Source organism: Stomoxys calcitrans, chromosome 4, assembly GCF_963082655.1.
Source record: "Stomoxys calcitrans chromosome 4, idStoCalc2.1, whole genome shotgun sequence".
Classification (NCBI taxonomy): Eukaryota; Metazoa; Arthropoda; class Insecta; order Diptera; family Muscidae; genus Stomoxys; species Stomoxys calcitrans.
This window is the reverse complement of record NC_081555.1, coordinates 65,237,029-65,260,950: the sequence shown is the minus strand read 5'-3', so window position 1 is coordinate 65,260,950 and position 23,922 is coordinate 65,237,029.

Genomic DNA, 23,922 nt, shown 5'->3' with positions numbered 1-23,922 from the left:
CCAAATTGTGTCCTTGATGGGTGCTGCGATTAGACAGACGATATTCAAATAATATGATCATCGTGATGAGAATCGTGGTGGTTAAAAAACTTACATAAACATTCATTCAGATACGATCAAATTTGAAATAGCATGTAGGTACGACTTTAGGGTTCTTACCTTAACATGCCGACCCTCATACGAAAATTTTAAGGCGGAGATGGTGATCTTGATATAAAAAAAAAATCTCATTGCAAACTTATTGCCGTGTTAACTGTTGCAGTCGATATGGTGGTAATATGGTAGATATGCTTCTTTTTTAAGCCATCAATGAATGTAATGGTGTTCGATCTTAGCCAGGGTGGATAAGTGCCAAGAGATCGATTATTTATTGCTTTGAAACTACTTATTGCGGTAGCTTCTGCCTCTTTAATGCTTATGAAGAAACATTCGTTTCCATTAAGTATCGCCGAAGAAAAAACTTTGCCGCATGGCGGCAGCATCAACGCATTTCTGTAAGATCATCCTCCAAAGAAATCCATTTAAATTGCGCATATGCCTGACATACACACTAGCGCTCGCCACAGTAGTCGCTGATATGAGCCGGGAGAGAATACCGATACATATTACAAAAAAAAATTTTTGACGTCCGACAATGTTTGGGCGATTACAAGATGTTTGCCCGGAAAAACGCGTTGTTACATGTTGTTGGCCTCCGATATGGTGGCCATATTCTTGTGACTCTCATTCCGCACAATTGCGTTTGCCATTGTAGCACCGTTGGGGCAGCCACACAAACCCAAACGACAACTGCATAAAACATTAATATCCTCTTTTTAACATCTGGTTAAATATCAAAACACCATTATGTGCAGCCACAAGCGTAAGCATCCGATCAAAACAATAAGGATTTGCTAAAGCAAAAAAGTAAGATCAATGAGGCAGACTCATTCGTTACCTGCAGACGCCGCGTGGAAAATCAAAGTGTCGATTTACAGCTTCGGGTTTTTGTCATTCAAATTCCGTAGGGATTTTAAGAAGAAATATTTGTTGAGCACCGTGTATACCTACAATGACATAGATGGGGGCCTTGCTTTCAGTTGAACTTAATTGATACCAAACTTGCATATCAATGGCATACGGTATCGATAGTGTAGCATCCCCGTATGGTATCAAAACTACACCGCATGGTATGGATAAAATATAGAACGATAGACAGGTGATGCTTCTAATACCAAACTGTGTGTGGTCTTATTACCAAATCGAGATTTTTTTTGTCTATCGAGATATAGGCCTCATATAGACCGATCCGCCGATTTAGGGTCTTAGGCCAATAAAAGCCACATTTATTATCCGATTTTGCTGCAATTTGGGACAGTGAGTTGCGTTAGGCCAGTCGACATTTCACTTTAATGTGGCTCAGATCGGTGCAGATTTAGATATAGCTACCATATAGACCGAGATCTCGATTTAAGGTCTTGAGCCCATAAAAGGCGCATTTATTGCCCGATTTTGCCATAAATTTGGGACAGTGAGTTCGCCGAAATTTGGGACAGGGAGTTGTGTTAGGCTCTTCAACAACTTTCTGCGATTTGACCCAGATCGGTTCAGATATGGATATAGCTGCCATATAGACCGATCTCTCGATTTAAAGTCTTGGCCCATAAAAAGCACATTTATAATCCGATTTCTCTGAAATTTAAAATATTAACTTATGGTAATGTTTTCGACATCCTTATGCTATATGTTTCAGATCAGTCTATATTTGGATATGGGTACCATAAAGGCTAATATTTTGTTCTACAAAATTCAACAATGACTTGTTTTTTTTTCATTTGGAATAAATTTATTAGGATTTGAAGATGTCAAGTTGTAATGCTTATTGTGTTGCAGTACTGATGCCATTACCAAATGTTTATTACAACCAACACTGAAGAACGGGGGTATGTTCGTTTGTTATTCCGTTTGCAACACATCAAAATATCCCTCTCCGACCCTATTCTTGATCGTCGTACAATTTTAGCATGATCTGCACAGATTCTCTTTTTTTGTCTATATGCAGGGTATGTTCGAGGATAAGCCATATCGGACTATATCACATCGGACCATATATGCCCATCTCCCGATAACTGTTCTTAGGCCAAAAAAAGTCGCAGTTATTTCCCCATTTTTGTGAAATTTGTCGCAGTGAGTTGTGTAAGACCCCTCGATATCTGTGTCCAGTAAAGTTTAGATCGGTCTTTATTTGGATATAGCTGCCTATCTCGATCTCCCTATTGAAGTTGTTTGAACCATAAAAAGCTTATTTATTTCTTGGTTTCGCTGATATCTAGCACAGGTACCTTTGGCTATGGACCTTGGCTCAGATGGGACCATATTTGGATGTAGCGCTCACAAAAACCGATGTCTCGATTGAAGGTCTTTTTCATAAATGGTATATTAATTAGCGAAAATTTCCATCTTTTTAATGGAATATTAAAAATTTTTTTCGATCACCTTTATCAACAAAAACTAGGATTGATATGCATGTATTAGGATTTTCGGGATTGAATCGTTTTAACTAAAAAATAATTGGTTCGATTAATTTTGTGACTGAAACCGATTTTATTTTTGTGTGTGTATGATTTCTGCTATGTGTACAGTATTTGGTCAAAATCGGTTCCAATTTAGATATGGCTCAGACATATGGATATATTTGTCCGATTTCGAGTAATATTGCAAAAATGAGGTCATTTTCAAACGTTTCCTTCCGAAATTTGACACTGACTGTTTTATGTTTATTGACATTTCTAGTGAATTTTATCAAAATCGGTTCAGATTAAGATATAAATTTCCCATATAAATGCATCGCCCAATTTAAACCTATTAGTTTTCACAATTTTGCACGGATTTAACCGAATTTTTTTCCGAATATTTATATGTATTTTTAGAATCTTGTCATCAGTGACTACATGGCCAACTGAACGATAATAAATTAATTGTAAATATACTCACATATATAAAATTTGTCACCCGTGCCCTTTGTTCGCTGCGTGGGGCTATACCGCGAGTCCGCGAAAAATAATGAATTTCTCCATTGTGGCCTTTAAAGCAATCACAGACATTGGTTGGCAGACAACAAACACGATCCTAAGATCGCACAAGTTAGACTCAAGGGATATGTCCCTGGACACCATAATCAATGACGACATAACACCACAGCCACCATTCTTCAAGCAGTACGCGAAATAAGGTAAAAACTGACTAGTGAACGGATTGACACAAGGTAAACATAACAAAAACTCCATCATACCTCCCTTGTTATGGGATATTGGCTCCTTTTAAATGTGTTATTATACAAGTTGGAGCGTTCCTCCCCTCTATTCGGCCGCCTTGGTATCCTATTAGTTCGTTGATTGTTCTTTTAACGAGGGGAGAGTTGTTGTATTGCCATATTGAATGTGTGGCAGAATTTGCTACCAGTGGGTTAATATGTGGGACATATAATCGTTCGACAAGTTTCGAATCTCTTTAAATGAAAAGGATGATATGGATCAATATATCTAAAAGTAACCGGTCAGAACCATATACGACATGGATGTCGAAAACCCTAACATAAGTCACTGTGTCAAATTTCAGTGAAATCGGACTATAAATGCGCCTTTTATGGGGCCAAGACTTTAAATTGAGATGTCGGTCTATATGACAGCTATATCCAAATCTAGACCGATTTGAAGAAGAACGTCGAAGGGCCTAATTTAACTCACTGTCCCAAATTTCAATAAATGCTCCTTTAAGGGCCCAAAACCGTCTATATGGCAGCTATATCCAAATCTGGACCAATCTGGGTCAAACTGCAGAAAGATGTCAAGGGGCCTAACGCAACTCATTGTCCCAAAATTTTGGCAAAATCGGACAATAAATGCGCTTTTTATTGGCGCAAGACCTTAAATCGACAGATCGGTCTATATGGCAGCTCTATCCAATTCTGGTGAAAACAGAAAAATGATTCGTACACTCATGCGTGTGTTTATTCGTTGCTGTCTTAACAACGACTGAAGCCAAGAGAATAAGAATATGTGTGGATTGAGCATCAACGCTAGCGTAAAGCAATTATTAGTTTTGTGCACCCCTGAATAACAACTCTAATCCAAAGACGTTTTTATCTGTGAACAATGCCCAAGTATTTAATTGTTCTTATTGCAAGTTTACTAAACAATAATTTTTATTCATGTAATATTGTAGTTGATTTTCAAAAAAAAAAAATTATTATTTTAAAATAATTGGCTAGTTTACGTTTGGCACAGCAAAATGTAATTTTTTTTCTCACCAGTGTAAAAAAACCACCATCAAGACCATTTTTACATCTCACTATAGTGAATTACTATCCTTAGGCACAGCTCAAAGAGAATATTTTAGTTATCGGATATGTCCGGTAGCAGATCATAGGATTCTCTTTCTACTATAGAAAAACAAAAACCCTTATTTTTAAAGATAGGCAGAAAATGTATTTGCTGGTGTAAGAACATTTGACTGGTTTCTTAAATAGCGATTTTCTTTGGCACCACACCAAACTCATCGGTAGGATCTGTCAAAAAGCTAGGTCTTCTAGGCTGAAACTATGCTCTTAAAGTACTATTATAGCGCAGAAAGATAGAAAACCACACTCCACTTCATATATATTTGTCAAAAGAAGACATCCAACTATTACAACAAAGAACACAACAGAGATATTCCGGACAGCTTGGCAGACTACTAGGAACTATTATATACCTTCCAGGTGAATTGGAATCTGTGGGTAAGTCCGCCCACAAGTGGGTGTGTGATACGTGCCGCATATTTCCTAGAATCGGCGGCAGTGGACGCTCCAAGTTTATGTGGTCCAATATGAATTTGACAACTTTATATGTAGTTTTGTTGTCGTAAGCTAGAACAGATTGGAAAACTTGCTGATGGACTAAATGATGAAAGAAATGCTTTCTGCAGAAGTTGTAGAAACGTCGCAGAAGAGGAAACTATACAAACATCTGCGGCCTGCGTGTACCGCAGTGGTAGAAGAAGTTGCACCTCAGGATTATGTTTCTCTGAGGACATGTCTGTTTCTGTTCGCTTTGTACGAGCGAGTTTTATTATTGGTCGGCTTCTAGGAGATGTAATCGTTGCAAGGGATGTACCAGTCAGCAGTGGATCACAATCGCCATAATCGTAGGCTTAGTCTTCTTTATAGTCGGGCTATGTGATTCCTCTGACACACCTAACGCCTTTAATGTAATGCCAGTGCCGAAAAGTGCACTAGCTTTTTATTTTAATTTCAGTGGGCTACGAGAAAAAAATAATCGTAGACTGTATGAGTCGGAGGAGAATTATTATCGTGCGTATTCAGTATACTGAACATCTGCAACATGCGAAGTTATCGATGTTGCAATGTGCTAAGAAAGCTGGTGACCCATACTGTGAATGTATGAGGGTACGTGTCATGCCTGTGCCTGCCGCAATCTATATTAATTATTAGATCCAGGTTTTGCACGGTAAATGCGGATGTTACCCAGACATTTCTATTGCGTCATTTACAGTTTTGTGACAACCTTGCATCTCTATACATTGGCCGACCAAATTACTTCATAATCTTTGAATTTCGGACGTTCTTCAATGAAAAATCCTGTCTGGAAGTGCTATCTATTACATTATTATATTAAGCTGGAATTTGGTGCATACCCTTATTTTTTCCACACGCAGTTTAACTTTTTTAATGGGAAATATCGGACCATATTAAATATGGTTGCTATATAGACTGATCTACCGATTTAGGGTAGCAGTATGTTGTACATAGTTTGATGTCCAAGAATATATTTAACGTCCTATTTTATTATATATCTACAATACAGTTACAACCAAATATGGCCCGATCTGGAACATGTTAGTTTCAGATGCCGAGAAATTTTATCTTTATCTAAATCCGCCTTTAATGGGACTAAGACTTCAAATTGAAAGATCGGTCTTCATAGAACAATATCTAAATATAGTTCAATCCTGACATAATTGGTAAGGGTGTCAAGGGATACAACTCACTGTTCCGAATTTCAGCGAAATTGGGTAATAAATACGCCTGTTATGAGCTTAAGACCCTTAAATGGCAGACCGGTCTATATTTCAGCAGTCTATATTGAGGGACTTAGTACAAGCGCCATTTAGAATTACAGCAAAATCGGCAGTCATATCTTAATATTTTGTTTCATAAAAAATTTGTCAAAATTTGAACACATTTCGAACCGAACACTGATTTTGGTATTAAAATTCAATGATTTGCAAGCGTTGCTCGTTAGTAAGTCTATTCATGATGAAATGTCAAAGCATACTGAGCATCTTTCTCTTTGACACCATGTCTGAAATCCCACGTGATCTGTCAAATACTAATGCATGAAAATCCTAACCTCAAAAAAATCACGCTTTATATATATATATATATATATATATATATATATATATAATTTATTTGAACCCCATATTGCCATTGCCCTCAAAACACTTGAACCCATATTTGAAAATCAGATTCGAATTCTATACTTAAATACCTTTTATTTAGGCCCCATATTCCCATGGTCAGTAAATAAGTCATGTTTGGGGGGGTGTTTTGGGGAAAGGATGGATCCCCAGAAACGTGGTCCCACATTTGGATATTAGATTTGTATTCTACTCGCAAATACCTTTCATTTGAGTCCCATATTGCCATGGTCGGTAAATATGTCCGATTTAGGGGTGTTTTGGGGGGTTGGGGTGGTCCCCTTAATACTATACCCTCAAATAAGTTTTCTTATCTCAATTACCTTTCATTTGAGTCCGATATTGTCGTGATTGGTCTAAGTATATGTTTGGGAGGTTTTAAGGTGTGGTGGACCCCCTAGGTACCCCATTTGGATACCAAATTTTTATTGTACCATATGATAACACACGAAATTTCGCATAAGTCGCACCACCCATCTCCGAGATCTGATGTTTCTGAAAAATTGGGTAAGGGGGAGGGTCCGCCCCCCTTCAGATATTAAAAAATGTAGTATCCTATTGTGAAAATTTGAAGCAAATCGGTTCAGCCGTTTCTGAGTCTATAAGGAACACACAAACATACAAACAAACAAACAAACTGACAAACAAACACAAATTGATCGTTATATATAAGATACGATTTTCGGAGGAGCTGGTACAACATTTAGTTTGATTTTGTAAATTGAAATTGATCTAATATTTTCACCAGCCTGGTCATACTAATCCCCATCTGTCGCATTGTTGCTTTTTTGTTACTTCTCATGCTTTACTTTCAAAATGCTGCTACTAGTTTTACTAAACCTGATGGCTGGGAGTGCGGTATCTTCCAAAAGATTTTTTTGACTGCAGATGTATCTTTTCTTTCCTGGTGTAGGCCTTGAATGACTATTTTTATTTGCGTGTAATTTAATCGCGTTTAATCGATTCGCATATTTGCCTTTAATTTCTTGTCTCGTTCGCAAAATGCGGCCAAAGATGGAATATTTTTAGATTTATTTATTACGTTTCCATTGTGATCATTCTTTTGCGTCTATATTCTCTTACGACATTAGAGGTGTTCAATTTAAAATCGATTACACCCAGAAATGGACAAAGGAGTTGCTTCTGCAGCCGACTCGCCACACTCTTTTTTAATGGTGTGCCGGATTAGTTAAACGCCTCAGATGGGTGGGAGGAATGAATGAATTAGTGGCGATCGTTTTAAATGTGATCATTGAACTCTAATTGAACCACTTGTGATTATGTTTTCCATTGAGGTTGCTGAATCCGACACATTAAGTGTGTATGTCAGATGGGCTAAGACTTGATGGAGTTCAAAGTCCCTAAATCGAAATCAATGTGTTTAGATAAACTTCGTTTGATTTTTGCAAATAAATCAGTTTTATAGCTGCCTGAGCTAAACCTCTAAAGATTTGTCTATAATTCGCAAAATGTATGTACTTAAAATGTCATTAGGGTATCTTCTTTACGGAATGATCAAAAGCTGTCAAAATAGGGTATTAAACCATTTTTGAAAAGTCGAACCAAATATGTAAAATGTGAATTGTTATTCCTTTTCTTCGGAAGTGGACAAATTTCTAAGCGCCTCGTTCTTCTACGCTACTTCTCCAATCTCTGGCACCCAGTATCGAGTATCCCTCTCCACTTCATCTGCGTGTTGTTCTTCTCCTTTTGCGATTTCTTTTATGGTCGCCTTCAAAAGACTTCTTGCTGGAGCTTCTGCAACCATTCTGACAACATGACCTAGCCAACGGAACCGTTATATTTCGATGCGTTTTACTATGAAATCGTCGTCACACCGCACGTGGTTCATACGACGCCTATATTCTCCATTAACCCAGACAGGTCCATATATTTTACGAATAATTTTTCTCTCAAACACTCCAAGTACCGCCTTATTTGCCTTCGCAAGTACCCTTGCTTCGGAGACATACAACAGCACGGCTAGTATCAGTGTCTTGTAAAGTGCAATTTTCGTCTGTCGAGAGGTGGCTTTCCTCCCCAGCTGCTTGGTTAATCCGAAGAAACATCTGTTAGCAAATATTATTCTTCGTTTTATTTTAAAATTGGTGTCATTTGTTTCGGTTACGGCTGTGCCCAGACGAAGTTGTTGACTGTCTTAAAATTGTAGTTCTCAACTTTCTCCAATCTCTTTATCTACTTGGTTGTACAGAGATTTGTGGGACTTGATACCATCCACTTTGTCTTATCTCCATTTACTGCCAAACCCACTTTCGTTAATTATCTTTCAATACTTTCAAAAGCTGCAATTGCTTCTTTCAGAGACAGACCTATAATAACGATGTCGTCGGCATGGGCGAGCAACACGTGTTCTCTTGTCTATAGTGTGCCATGCCAATTCACACCTGGATCTCGTACTATCTTCTCCAGCGGATATTAATGTCTGAAACCTCGGCGTATCAGTTTTGCAGGAATAGCAAACTCAGACAAGATCCCGATACCTCGCCTTTATTTGGCGCTTTGCCACTGACTATAATGTTGTCCTGTATGCAGCATTCTTGGCTTTAGTAGCTTTTCGGCACTCCTTGTCGTACCATCGGTTCCTTGGGGAGGCGTTTGGTACCCAAGTTTGGATGTAACGGCTCTCTCCATGGAGTGGAGGCAGTGTTTTCTTCAAGCAATTGAGTCAGCAGAGTGGAGTACGCCATTGCCACCTGTTTTGTTTGCAGCTTTCCGATTGCCAGCTTCCGTGCAGTGTCAGATCGTACATTTCTCGCCACACAAAGACGTGTGCGAACCTTTGCTGCAACAAGGTAGTGATCCGAATTGATGTTCGCTCCTCGGATCCGCTGCAAAGTCTATTAGCTCCAATCCACTATCGGAAGTTCCTTCGTGTAGGCAAAATTTTCAGACTGTAGGGCCAAAGGTATTTTCCTTCCCCATTTTAGCATTAAAATCTCCCAGAACGATTTTAATATCATTGGCGGACACATCGTACTCTTTTTCTAGTCGCTCGTTAAAAATATATCCCTGGTCTGTTTGGCCTTGTCTTCCGTTGGGACATGTGCGCAAATAAGGGTGATGTTGAAGAATTTGGCCTTTATGAGGATGCCTCTTATCTACCAGAGTAAACCTAACCATTAATCTAGAGCCAAATTTCATGGCAGCACTTCCTGTACGGCAGGAATTTCGGCCCAGTACTTCTCCAATACATCCGCCAGTATCTGCATCCTCTCTATAAAGAGTTCGGACATTCCAGGTGCAGATACGCCAACATATGGGAGATCCATTTTTAATTTTCTTAGTTTTTTTTCAAAGTAATCCCTCCAAGTGCTCCAGGTGATGGGCTACTTACCGGACGCCCCTACCCATCTTTTTGTCGTTCTGCTGGTGAATTTATATTTTATTTTAGGTCACTATTTATTTACTTATATTCAACGGACGTTAAAGGTAGCTACCCAGGTGACACAGCGGAGAGGTTCGTGTCTACAATTGAGATGGACGAAGACCCAGATAAGCCTGGTTTTTGCCAAGTTGGCACCCAACATCCCCATGACAGGGCTTGGTAACTTTATTAACGACGAGACCATCACCCACTCCTTAGAAGCCAATCTACTCAAGATTTCGAAGACTAGGATAGGAAAGGTGCTAATATTAAAACATCAGGCACTGCAGGGACGGCTAATTCAATACAGCCTTACGAAAAGGGAGCCAACGATGGAACTATTACCAGCTCTCTCAAAATTCGGAAGACTAGGATGTGAAACGATCCTTATATGGAAACATCAGTCAGTGCTGCGACGAGTAACTCAAAATAGCCTAAAAAACCGGGAGCAGACGATGTGACCATTACCCACTCCCAAAAAGCCTATTTACTGAAGGACCAATGATTGAGTTCATTCATAAACACCACCACCGCAGCAAGCAAGGTCAAGATTCATATTATGCGACTCTGAAAGTTTCTGGACTGAACCATATCAACTGCTAACACTGGTACTCGGCCGAGGAACTGTGTTATTTGTCATAACAATTTTAATTATATATTTTCCCCAGAGTTGTCAACTTCGGTGCAACAGTGATGAGGTAGGGAGACGGTGGAACAAACCTGCCATCACTTTATCAGCCTTTCGACTCTCCGACACCGCCAACAACGTCGGAGCTGCGGAGGGTAAGTACCAACATTAATAATTGGGTAATATCACCACCTTAACAAAGGTGGATTAGGGAGTAGGTTTAAGATGTGGCAATATGTTCGGAAAATCTAATTAATGAAGTTCAGTATTTGGGCCTCCATGGAGCAGCCCCTCTCTCTGACCATCGCTACATTAGGTTTAGAATAGCACGGCCAGAGCCGATTCATTAATAAGTTGAAAACCAACTGGACAAAATTAAGAAGACTAATCAGAAGAAGACTTGGGCAAAATAATTAAGATAATTTATATTGTCCTAGCACAGAAGACGTTGACGACAATGTCAACAGGATTTCGACTGCAATAATGCGGTCTTAAGAAAATAGTTGTGCTCTTCGAGAAAGGAAATCAGCCCAAGAAAAATCCTGGATGACCGGGAGATTCCCAACATTGGGAAAGAGGTCCACAGAGGTTCAACAGAGCATGTCGTAAAACGCGGAAGTTTATTGGGATGTGTATTATACAGGGCTTAAGGAATACAATAAGATTATCAGAGAGGCAAAACGAGCCTCCTGGAAACTTTTCTGCAAACAGCGTTAATGACGCCACCAAGATGAAAAGTTTCTGGCAAAAACCCATGCCCAAAATGATAAGTTAGTTGACGACATGGGAGTGAGAGCAGAGACAACGGAGGACATGTTGAGGCTTTTGATGAAAACGCATTTTTCACAGGCTACGCTGGGAATCACGGAGAAACTGCCATTTTGGCTAAATGAGGTAGATCGAAAGCTTATCATTACGGGTATGATGGTAAAAAAGACATGAGGAGGACCCGATGGAATATTTTCGGCGTTACTACGGAAGGAGGCAGACTATCTAGTGCCCAAACTGGCCACTATTTTCATTGCTTGCCTAGAACTCCGAAAGCCTGGCAGGCGGCAATGGTGGTATTTATACCCAAGCCTAGCAAGGAAAGTTATACGACACCGGAGGCCTACAGACCTATAAGCCTTATGTCCTTTCTACTCAAAACCATGGAACCTATTGTGGACACCATGAGAAAGAGTGGGACATCCAGCGAACTGCTTTAATAATGCTTTGAGATCGAGGGGGCTTTTAACAATGTGCGGACCGACATATTGTTCCAATCTTTACACCAGAACCTGTTGGACCAGGTGTGGGGCTCATGTCATAAATATAAGAGAGAAAGCGGCATAAAGCGGGTGACCACCGTAAATAACCTATTACGGATGCTGACTGAGGAGGGATTTGAACCCGTCTACGGGTAGACGCAGACAATTTTATAATACTTCTGATTAGACGTAAGGATCCGAATCAGCTTTTCAGAAGAGCCGAAAGTGTCTTGCCGATGGCATATGACTGGGCTAGACCTAGGGGCCTCAACGATAACCCAGAAAAGACTGAAATCTGCATTTTTACGAGTAATATGAAGGTGGGCCAATTTGACGTACCACGTTTCCTCAATAGAACTATTATATATCTGACTAGGTCAAATCATTGGTTGCGATCTTGGATAGAAAACTGAATTGAAAGTGTCACATTCAGGAACGTACTGAGAAGGCTTACAGATGTTGGGCACTATGCAGACGAGGACTACTCCCACCAGGGTACTGGAGAGCGTTCTGGATATTCGACCCATCGACTTACAGATTAATTGTGAGGCATCCACTGCAGCTATGAGCCTTAAGGCGATTGTAGAATGGATAGAGAATAGGAGCGGGTCATACCATCGCGGTATAATCATGGAAGAAAATCCGGATTGATTGGAGGCGGTTTCTGACGGGATACATGAGGTGACACTTGAGGTCGAATTCGAGACAATGCTGCCAGAGGCACCGTCTTGGATTGACAGAAGTCTGGTATTGCCATCTGGAAGATCATTTTATACGGATGGATTAAAGTTAGAGGACAGAGTGGGCCTGGAGTCTACATTGGGAACCCAGGGAATAAGATTTGTTTTCGACTGCCTGACCATAATATGGTCCTCCAGGCGGAGATCCGGGCGATCACGGAATGCGTGAGGTGGTGTGGTGTTAACGCGAGAAATCGGAATATAAACATCTTTACGGTCAGTAAACTGGCCTTCAGGGCAATAACAACCAAGACGGTAAAGTCACGAACAGTGTTGGAGTCTAAGAAAGAGGGGAACGCCTTCTCTGAGAATGGCACAATCCGCATCGTTTGAGTGCCGGGTCGTAACGCAGTAAAGGAAAATGAAGAAGCAGACGATTTGGCAGCGAGGAGGACTGCCGATAATAAACTTGGTTAACCCAAAGCTTTTTGGGTCGGCGCAGTCCGTCGCTCAGAAAAATGCTTTTCAAAAATATGTGTTGACTACGTAGTACGCATTAGTTCATGATCTTTACTCACATTTAGTTAAAAATTCGTAAGGGGTTAGAAAATTAACTTTGTACAAATAAAAATAACTTTCATGAGTGTAGATGAAACAGCTAGGTTGGGTTGGGTTGAAAAGAGAGCGCTGATATTAATCTGTCCCAATGCACTATGGGCATACTAAGCCAATAGTCGGCTTGAAACAGCTAAAAACGCAGGTTGTTTTATTAATTTTACTCAAACTAATTTCATCGGAATAAGCAAGCACTTTACTAAACATCGGTAAAAGCATCTTATCGTCAACGATACCTCTTCTGAAACTTATTGAATTTATTTGCTGAGTTCACAATAACAGGCTCGGAAGTAAGCATAATTTAATAACTGTTTGTTAGTGCTGAACTAAATTATTTGTTGACTGTGGCATTATAAACTCCAAAACTATATAATAAATTTTTTTTTGGCTCCACACACAAAATAATATTTTGCTGGTTCGAGACTCGAACTCAGATACTTTGTATTGAGAAGCAGAATGACGTGCTCTGTGCCATAAAATCTTTTACATCTTTTTTTAATTAAATGTCATTTTATGTTATGCTCACTTCCACTGCTGATAAAATTGTGTCTCAGTTTCAATGCTCGTTAGTTCATATTTTACCAGTGGGAAGTTTAAAGTGAACTGGTTCTCTGTAAAAACAATTTCGTAGCTGTTATGAAATTATTGAACTCGTAGCAAGCATATGATTTTTTGCTAATTTCATTTAACTAGTGTTAAGGTTAAACATTTGTTGAGGCTACATTTTTAGTTCCAATACATCTTATTGAAAACTCATACACTGAGAAAAAAATGCCACTTGTATGGAGATTTCAACAGGATAATGACCCGAAACACTCGTCAAAATTGGTGAGTGAATGGTTTCGTTCGTAATTTCGTAATTTGAACGTTGTTGAGTGACCAGATCAGTCCCTCGACCTCAATCCCATTGAGAACCTTTGTGGTGCTCACAAGCGACAGGTTTCAAAGCTTCCTTGCAGCAATAAAATATAATTGTGGGAAAATATTCAAAAAGCATGGTACAATATCACGGTAGCAGTGCCTCGCGCTCGAACTCAAGCTTCATCTCAGGTATGAATCTTGAGGTCGGGTGTAAAATCGGTGCGGCAAGTGATAGCATGTGTTGGGCATGCAGGTAAGATGATAAGACGTTGGAGCATTTCTTTTATCATTGTCCGGCTTTCGCGTCTAACAGATACCGGCACTTAGGTCAGGAAACAATACCAGACACGAACCAACCTAAGGGCGTGGCATGGAAGACAATTAAGGATTTTGTAAGTAGCACGGAATTCCTATCTTAGATTTTCTTTTTCGAGATTACTTTTTAGTTTTTAGAGCGCAAAACAATCTAATTACATTAGGTGTATGTCTATAGAAGCATGGGGCAGATTAATATCTGCACCCCCTTTACAACCTAACCTAACCATCCCAGTAGAGACTTTCTGTAAATTTATTTCATCCATGCCCACGAGAATTAAAGCTGTTTTTAAAAGTAAGGGTACCGGGCATTAACTGCTTGATTTGATGTTTATTCAAAACACTAACACTCATGTACATATTACTGTATTATTTTTAAGTTTTTTATTTTACTGCCCATATTAAAATCGACGAATTACTTAAATATCGTTATTTAATTTTCCTTAATCCGAACTATTTTTTAAATACACAAAATATGTTTACCAAATAAATTAATCTGAAATATGAAAGAAAATCTAAAAATATAAAAACCATACAGTCTTTCAAAACAAAAAAAAAATTTTACACCTATTTTTCTGTCTACATGTGTGTATGAGAGGTATTAAGTTTTAAGTTTTTTGTTTGAGAGTTAAACTGCAAGAAAAAAAGTTTAGTCACATATGAATCCGTATTGAATATGAATGTGAAAATTACTATTATTTTCCTGTCTATTGATAACATTTTTCGGTATATCATTGAGGCATTTGAAGCAAAGGAAAAGTTGAAAAAGTCTAGTCATTTGCGGTTGAATTTTGTACTTTATATTATTATTGATTTTAAAGACGTCAAAATATGTGACACATGCATAGGAAAATAACTTTCCAAAGAGGTGGTCTGCACATGCTATACTTTTTGAAATCATATCACATTGAATATTGTCAGAACTAAGGCTTTTCAATACCCCAACTTTTGCCGTCATATTGTGGTAAATGATGTATGGCACAAATTGAAATTTATATGCCACTCGTAGTTGTCTTCATTATCGCTAAGTAGCCGCTTATTGAGGAACTTATAGATTTTCATTTACATTTGCATTAGGAAAACCATACGAATCGCCTAAGGCAATGTTGGCCTTATTTTGTCAACACACAGATTACAATAAGCCTTTGTTGTTAAGAGCTAATTACAAGCAAAGTGGTAAATATATTCCATGCGCTTGGGATTAGCGTAACATTATGTTCCAAAGCTTTGAAATAGTTCTAGTAAAGAGCCCATTAAACAACGCCTTATTTGGCGTCTTACTGGCTTAAAAGGGTTACCTACTAAATAAAGCATAGAAAACATTGTTGCTCTGTAATTAAAATCAATACCACTTTAAAAATGAATAAATTTCATTAAAACTTTGTTTTCTAATGCAATGAAGTCATACAACAATGTTGAATTGCCGTAAGTTTAGGCCAACGGCTGTTGTTACTATGTTAGATGCAGGCAACAACCTATTAACATCAAAGTAAAATAAACAATTAAAAAAAGGCAAAGAAAATTAAACAGAATCTTCGCTAGGCAGACCCATGTCGGAAATCATTAAATTTTCTTAACTTGATTCAACTGAGAATAATTTAAGATTCAGCTGATTCACTTTGAACCTACCGAAGTAGGTCTGCATCAAGATCTTCAATATGTTTATTACAAATCAATCCATGTGTTTTGACTTTCTTTTATTTTAGAAAGGTTGTATAATCAATTTAAATGGCCTAAAGTTCCTCAGATCGGATTGGTTTGCATCTACTTATAATTTTACGTAGTAAGCTCAGTTTTCATGTAGTCTATTTTTGCAGCCGGCCAATAATCTATTATATCTTCCCCAATAGAAAGTAGTAATATTTCACGTGAAAAAAGATTTTTCAGTATATGTTTCAAATGTTTCAAATCCATGCCAATCGGTAGACACTGTCGAAATACATACATATCCAAACAATTTTCTGCAAACAGTCCATGATGGTCTTTTGGGTTTTTACAAAGTTGAATTTTGTTTTGTCGTTTTCAGTTGTCTTTCTTGACTATTGCAACATATTTTGTTTTATGCATTTTTTCTGTGCTGCTTTCTTTGTTTTCCTTAGATTTTTGATATTTGGGGCAATTTTTATCAAAAACTATTTACACATTTAATCACTAAAAATCTGCAGTTAGAAAACAAACAGTGCGTTTGGACGATTAACTAGTGTTTAAACACTATCTCTCTTTAATTGTTTTCCAGCTGTGTTTCGTGTATTAAAGAAATAATAATGAGGAAAATATTTTCATTAATTTTATTTTATATAGTAGTTTTGCGAGAACTTTGCTACATAGACTTTACGTGTTCGAGAAAAAAAAAATCGGAATGCTTTCTATTTAAATGTCTAAGATATTGGCAACTAAAAAATATATATCAATAAGGTTTTGATTGAGGTATAAATATGAAAACAAGTTCACTGATGTTTCTTAATGACAAAAATGCTAACCCAACGACTACACGTCTAGATTCGGAAACTGCACCGCAGTCAGCCAAAAGACTGCGATCACCTAGAGTGCATCCCATGCCTAAAACAACTAGGGCAACAATAGTAAGATGGGTCCAAGAATCATTGCTAATGTCGCTAGGGACAGTTTGGTAATGGCTGCATACCTAGGAATCATTGAAGTGGATTAGTCTATGGACTGTCACCAGTATACTCCGATGTTCCTGCGGAATTTCCTGGGTCTCCTCCAGTTTGTGACGATGCAGGCTAGTATCGGGGCCGATACAGACTAATTGCGTTTGGGGATCAACCCTCAATTGAAATGTATCGTAGCGCCCTAAAAAAGATTGTTGAGATTTGACAAAGCACAGCACTAGATTCAGTTAAGAAGGAAGATATTTCTTCTCGAAAAATGGCGCATGCTTAGATACCAAGGATTCACTCAGATCTTGAATCCATACCTGGAAGACTAAGGAAGTGTTATCAAAATCTTTCAACTACCGACTGGAAGATTGATAGATTGGGTGAGGATGATGGTGACCGTAGACATTCAGTATTCGTACTAAACTCCGCCTGTCTCGCAGACCTCAACAAGTCTCATGGAGTTGTTTCCTACGGACGCAACAAATTGAAACTGAAGAACTATAGAAGCGATGGGGTTTGGGAATCAGGAGACGACTCAGCAGTTGCTGAACACTTGCCTGAGGAACTATAGACCACATCGCTAATTGTGGGAAACTGAAAATCCCCCTGACACAATCGAAACTGGTGAGGAAGGCAACGAAACGGGACCCCATAAGCCCAGAGTGGGTGGGTCATCCAGTTGGACTGGGCTCAAAGTACGGGGAAGGACTAAACTTAAAAAGTACATCGACAGCTACAGCTAATGAATCATCTACGAAGGAATCGTCCACAACCGCAAGTGTCCAGCGTCCTAAGGAAGAGTGGTTCCACAGCTTTCTCACCTGCCTATGGATGCGTACTGAAGGTTATCATGACAAGTTCTAACGGATCTTTTCATGAAGAACTCCTGGCGAAATCAGTGGACGGGGCCACGGCATCATTGGTGAAAGTTCTGAATCCTGACTATGGTCCGGTTTCTGCAGGTAAGTCTCCACCATTGTAAGACCGCTTCGGCAGCACTAAAGGTCCTCCTGACGGCAGGGGGATTTGACGTGGTTTTTATCCAGAAACCATGGGTGTATGGAGGAATGGTTCGTGGACTAAGAATTTCAGGATTTAAACTAATCAAGGGTACGGGGAATGAACAGAGCCTGAATTCTTGTACAGAGTAGTCTAAATGTTTTTCTTCTTCCGTCGCTAAACACTGAAGATTCAGTAGTAGCCAGCCTTGAAATAAACAAGTCTCAATACTGCTTCTGCAAGGAAGAAGAGCCTCATTGTAGGAAATGATGTACATCACCAGATACGGAGAAGTTCGGATTTCAACAATAGCGGTGAGCTGCTTATCAAATGTATAATATTTGCAATCTGGCAATTTATAATAAAGGAGATAAACCGACTTTTATTACCCTGAACAGGCAGGAGGTACAAAGTTTTACCTTTATATCGGAAAATATAAGCGCTGGAATATGCGACTGGGAAGTGTTGGAAGACCACAGCTTCTTCGATCATTGAAACTAGCCTTGGAAAAAATACTGCAGAAGTGGTCCCTCGGCTAATCAGATGAAAGGCGGATTGAGATAAATTTTAGCACAAATCCTGCACATCTATCCCTTCTAGATCAGAAAAGAAAGTGGAAACTCCGATGGATATAGACATAATGATCAAGCGGATCACGAATGCCCTGAATGACTCGCTTGTGTCATCATGTCCTAGTGCCAAGCCAAGTGGCAAACAGCGACCGCAATGGTGGACCTCAAAGCTGGTTGGTCTAAGGAAGGACTGCAAAAAGCTCTTCAATAGAGCGGAAGCCACAAGAGCACCATACGATTGGGACATCTAAAAGGCTGAGCTAAGAAAATATAAAGGTGAGCTGAGAAAGGGTCAGAACAAATATTGGGTGGATTTCTGCAGCTCCGTGGAGCATACATCTGAGTCCTTTAGGCTATGAAAGATTCTGTCCTCTAGACCCATTACGGTGGGATATATGCAGAAGTCGTAGAATGAATGGACAATGTCTAGTGAGGAAACACTAGAACTGCTCGTTGTTATACATTTCCCGGGAAATTCTCCAACGGACAACGTGGCGCCATAAGAGGTTGTCACTGGTATGCATTCGTCGGATGTTATTAGCGAAATTGTGTATGAGCAATAAATCATTTGAACGATAAGAAATTTTGATAGACTGCTTACTTGGCTTAGGGAGATATACTAGGGCGATATATTTTTATTCCGAAAGCAGGAAAAACTTACCACTCGAAGGCGAAAGATTCTCGTCCTAATAGTCTGTCATCTTTTATGCTAAAGACTCTTGAGAGATTGATAGAGACATATCTTATTGCAAAGATTCCTGGAGGATTCTCTCGCTGTCAAGGAACATACAATGGTAGCATTTCTCGACATTGAAGGTGCTTTCAATAATGTAAAACCGACGTCAAACACCAAGGAGTTGAAGCTTTTAGGCATTAAATCTACTGTAAGAAAGATTATTAATAACTTACTTACTAAAAGATGCATTATGGCTGGCTCGAGATCTCTGGACGGGTCCGCAGAGGAACACCTCAAGGAGGTGTACTCTTTCTCTACTTTGGAAAATAGCCATTAATAATATATTATTGTCTCTGTACGAAAAACTGGCGTTTTGCTGGATACGAAATTGAACTTCAAATCCAAAATTTTGGAAATGGCAAGAAATGCAACTCTTGCCCTATACACCTGCAAGAGAGCCATTGGCAATTGATGGGGGTTAAGACCGCGTGTCATGCACTGGGTATATTATGCAGTTGTCAGACCTACAATGGTGTATGGTGTTGTGGTCTGGTGGACGGCGCTGCAAAAGTCCACCTTCTGCTTAATACTAACCCGGATCTAAATGATGGCTTGATTGTTCATCAGAGCCGCAGTGAGGACGACGTCATCTGACATTGTGGACATTGTGGGTAGACAAATTGCTGCGACCACTGTCGTGAGGCTAAGGGGGCTTTCTCTTTGATAATGTGGCGGCTACGGACACTGTGTTATCCTTGATACAATATCCGTTGTTCCAGGCAGTGGGGATTACACCCTACCTGAGCCGCTTTTAATAAAAAACAAGTAAAAGCGTGCTAAGTTCGGCCGGGCCGAATATTATATTCCCTCCACCATGGAGCGCATTTGTCGAGTTCTTTTCCCGGCATATCTTCTTAGGCAAAAAATGATGTAAGAAAAGATTTGCTCTGCTATTAGAGCGATATCATGATATGATCCGGTTTAGACCACAATTAAATTAAATGTTGGAGACCTGTGCAAAATGTCAGCCAATTCGAATAAGAATTGCGCCCTTTGGGGGCTCAAGAAGTAAAATAGAGAGATCGATTTATAGGGAGCTGTATCGGGCTATAGACCGGTTCAGACCATAATAAACACGTATGTTGATGGTCATGAGAGGATTCGTCGTGGAAAATTTCAGTCAAATCGGATAAGAATTGCGCTCTCTAGAGGCTCAAGAAGTCAAGATCCCAGATAGGTTTATATGGCAGCTATATCAGGTTATTAACCGATTTGAATCATACTTGGCACAGTTGTTGGATATCATAACAAAACACGTTGTGCAAAATTTTATTCCAAGCGGATAAGAATTGCGCTCTCTAGAGGCTCAAGAAGTCAAGACCCAAGATCGGTTTTTATGGCAGCTATATCAGGTTATGGACCGATTTGAACCATACTTGGCACCGTTGTTGGATATCATAACAAAACACATCGTGCAAAATTTCATTGTATTCGGATAAGAATTGCGCACTCTAGAGGCTCAAGAAGTCAAGACCCAAGATCAGTTTATATGACAGCTACACCAGGTTATGGACGGATTTGAACCATACTTAGTACAGTTGTTAGAAATGATACTAAAACACTATGTGCAAAATTTCAGTCAAATCGGATGAGAATTGCGCCCTCTAGAGACACAAGAAGTCAAGAGCCAAGATCGGTTTATATGGCAGCTATATCAAAACATGGACCGATATGGCCCATTTACAATACCAACCGAACTACACTAATAAAAAGTATTTGTGCAAAATTTCAAGCGGCTAGCTTTACTCCTTCGGAAGTTAGCGTGCTTTCGATAGACCGACGGACGGACAGACAAATACAAATACAAATACAAATAATGACGAAATTAGTATACCCCCCATCCTGTGGTGGAGGGTATAATAATGTACCACTATTCCTGATAGAAGCAATTGGTACTACGACATCCTTAGTAATAGAAGTTACACAGCCTTCTAAACCGATGGATTCAATCTAGACGACCAATCCACCCCAGGGCTTTGGGATGTACTCCAAATACCTAGAACTGGTCATATCGGAAAGGTTAGCCGGCCACTGCAGTGTGTATCAAGCGGAGATCCTTACAATGAAGTAAGTGGTGGAATGGAAAAGATATAATGTCATTACGACGATTAGCATAAATATCTTCTCAGAGAGCCTGGCAGCCATAAAATCCCTGGTAAACGTAATTCTGAAAACATAAGCCGGCCTCGATTGTAAAGCGGACGAGCTTGCGAAATTACGAACTACTTTACACCTTCCAGGGAAATTGGAATCTGTGGGTATGCCTCTAGCGACATGTAAGCTAAGTGTTCAGGACCAGGCCCGAGAACAACGAATGTTAGATGGTCACAAAGAGGGGGCTGTGAGCATTCCAAAACTATGTGTCCTAATCTAGACTTGAAGAGGTCTACCGCTTTGCTGTCACTGGCAAGAACAGACGTCTCAGTCATTGTGTCCGTCATGACAGGTCACTGTCTAATCGGAAAACATGCTGACAGACTGAAGGTTGCCAGTAACGACTTTTGCAGAAGCTGTGAGGAAAGTGAAGAAGAAGAGACTATAGAACACCTTCTGTGTGTGTCTCGCACTAGCAGTCAGAAGGAGTTCCACTTTAGGTTCTCATTTCTTTGAGAACCTATCTGATTTAGCGGATGTGAACATTCGCAAGTTTTTAGACTTTTTAAAGCGATCTGGATGGTTCAACGGTAGGAACTAGAAGGCATCTTCCTTGTTCTGTTCCTGTGGTATCGCAATGGACGAAAACGTCTAAGTGAGTCTGATGTCAGACTGCCACTTAAACCTAACCTATAATTCGTAGTTTTCGTTCTAATTTGTCATTTTAAGTTTTTGCGGTTTTTTTCTTTTGCTCGTGGGAAGTAAAAGCAAAAATTGTGGAAGTACACTAGGCTACAAATAATTTAGTTTCAATTACAAATTGGAGATGAAACATTCAAAAGTATAGCTTTTTAGTCTTATTATACAAACTTATAAATCTAATATATCTATTGGGATGCATATTTGCATTTGGATATTTTTTATTTCTGTAAAATTATTTAGATATAAACTGAGTGATTTATATTGTGATTTACGGGCTTAAACACAGGTATTTAATAAGATTGTTGAAGGTATGAACCATTTCAGATTTATTGAAAAAATATAGTTTAACATTGTTGTCTTCGGCGGCTCCGAAGGACAGAACTATTTGACGTTATTCTTATCCAGGGACCAGGGGAAAATACAGGCGTGGTTCTTGTACTAAAAATTTCTGAATTTAAACTTCTCACTGTTGCCGGAATGGTAGAAATAAGGTGTAGTATCAATATTTATTATCTTGTTTAGTCATAAAAAAGTTTAAGGCGGAAATCGTTCATTGCAGCAGTATTTACCTACTGCGGCCCTTGTCTCCCATAAAATACCTCGGTTCTTTGCTGGACAGGAAATTGCACTTCAAGTCGTACATTTTGGAAAGAGCGAAAAATGCAACTTTTGCCCTGTACACCTGCAAGAGGGCCGTTGTTAAAAGTTGGGAACTTAAACCGCGTGTCATGCTTTGGCTGAATACTGCTGTTGTCTGGTATTTTAGGTTAGACATAATGTATTAGTGGCTATTGGCTTAAATATCTTTGCAAAATCAGACTGGGAGAACGCTACACTATGTTGCCTTCCAGTTCCAGTTATGCTTATGACGATTTCCAAAAGATTATACTTACTTATGATGAAGTGATGAATGGTTTGAAATTACTCAAGAGCTCCAAGGCCGGACGGTGTTTCGGCGAATATTCTTAAATCTTGTGGCTATGAGTTATAAACACCACTTATGGCCATATTCAACGAATAATATTTGCCTCATTCCTGGAGGTGAAGTTTTTAATTTGTTCACATAAAAATGATGACAGATGTTATATTGCACACTATAGGAGTATTGCAAAATTAAATGAGATCCCAAAACTGTTTGAACTTCTAAGGCATGTTCCATGTTACACTAATTATTTCGCCGTTTCAATACGATGCCAATAAGCCAATCTATTAAGGCTTTTGAAGCTGTGGTTCACGATATTACCATATCATCAGTTCTTTTGAATAGCATAGCTTCTTATTCACAAGATCGCACATGGAGAGTTTGCTTTTATGATATTCTTTCCAATGATATAGCTGTTTATTTTGGTGTTTTACAGGACAATCATTTAGGCCCACTGCCGTTTGTTATTTATTTAAATGGTCTTCCTTAGTTATTCAGTCTTCAAAGATTTGAATGTTTGCAGATGATGTGAAACTGGAGCCGTATTGGTCAATGTGCTTGCGGAGCTATTTGCACTCTCTAATGGACTGTTATAGTGTTGATGCCATGACCATAACCTAAAGAAGTGCAAGAAGTTGTCTCTTTTCAGGACCAGAACTGTTCCAGGTGACTATTGTATACTCGTAGGCTCTTATTAATTGGATAATATAGATTCATTTGCTGATCCGGGTGTTATTTTGGACAATAGATTAAGTTGTCTAGCGTTCGAATCCATCAATACAACTTCCAACAGATGCACAAAATCATGTGTAGTACGGAAGAAGTGTAACATGCCACAGATAGAAAGTATGCCATTACACAAAAATACTTGCATTGGGAAAAAGTACAGCTAATACACAGGGTTGTCGAGCGTGGTTAATGTGGTAATTGTATCATAGATGCGTTTCGAAACTTAAAAAAAGATAAGTTTTAATTTATGCATTGATTCGTACGTCAATAAGACGAAGTCGTTATTGGGGTAAAATGATGGGCCAAGGAATTCGAGATATTTTTATAACCAAGCATTTATTTACAGCCTCAGTC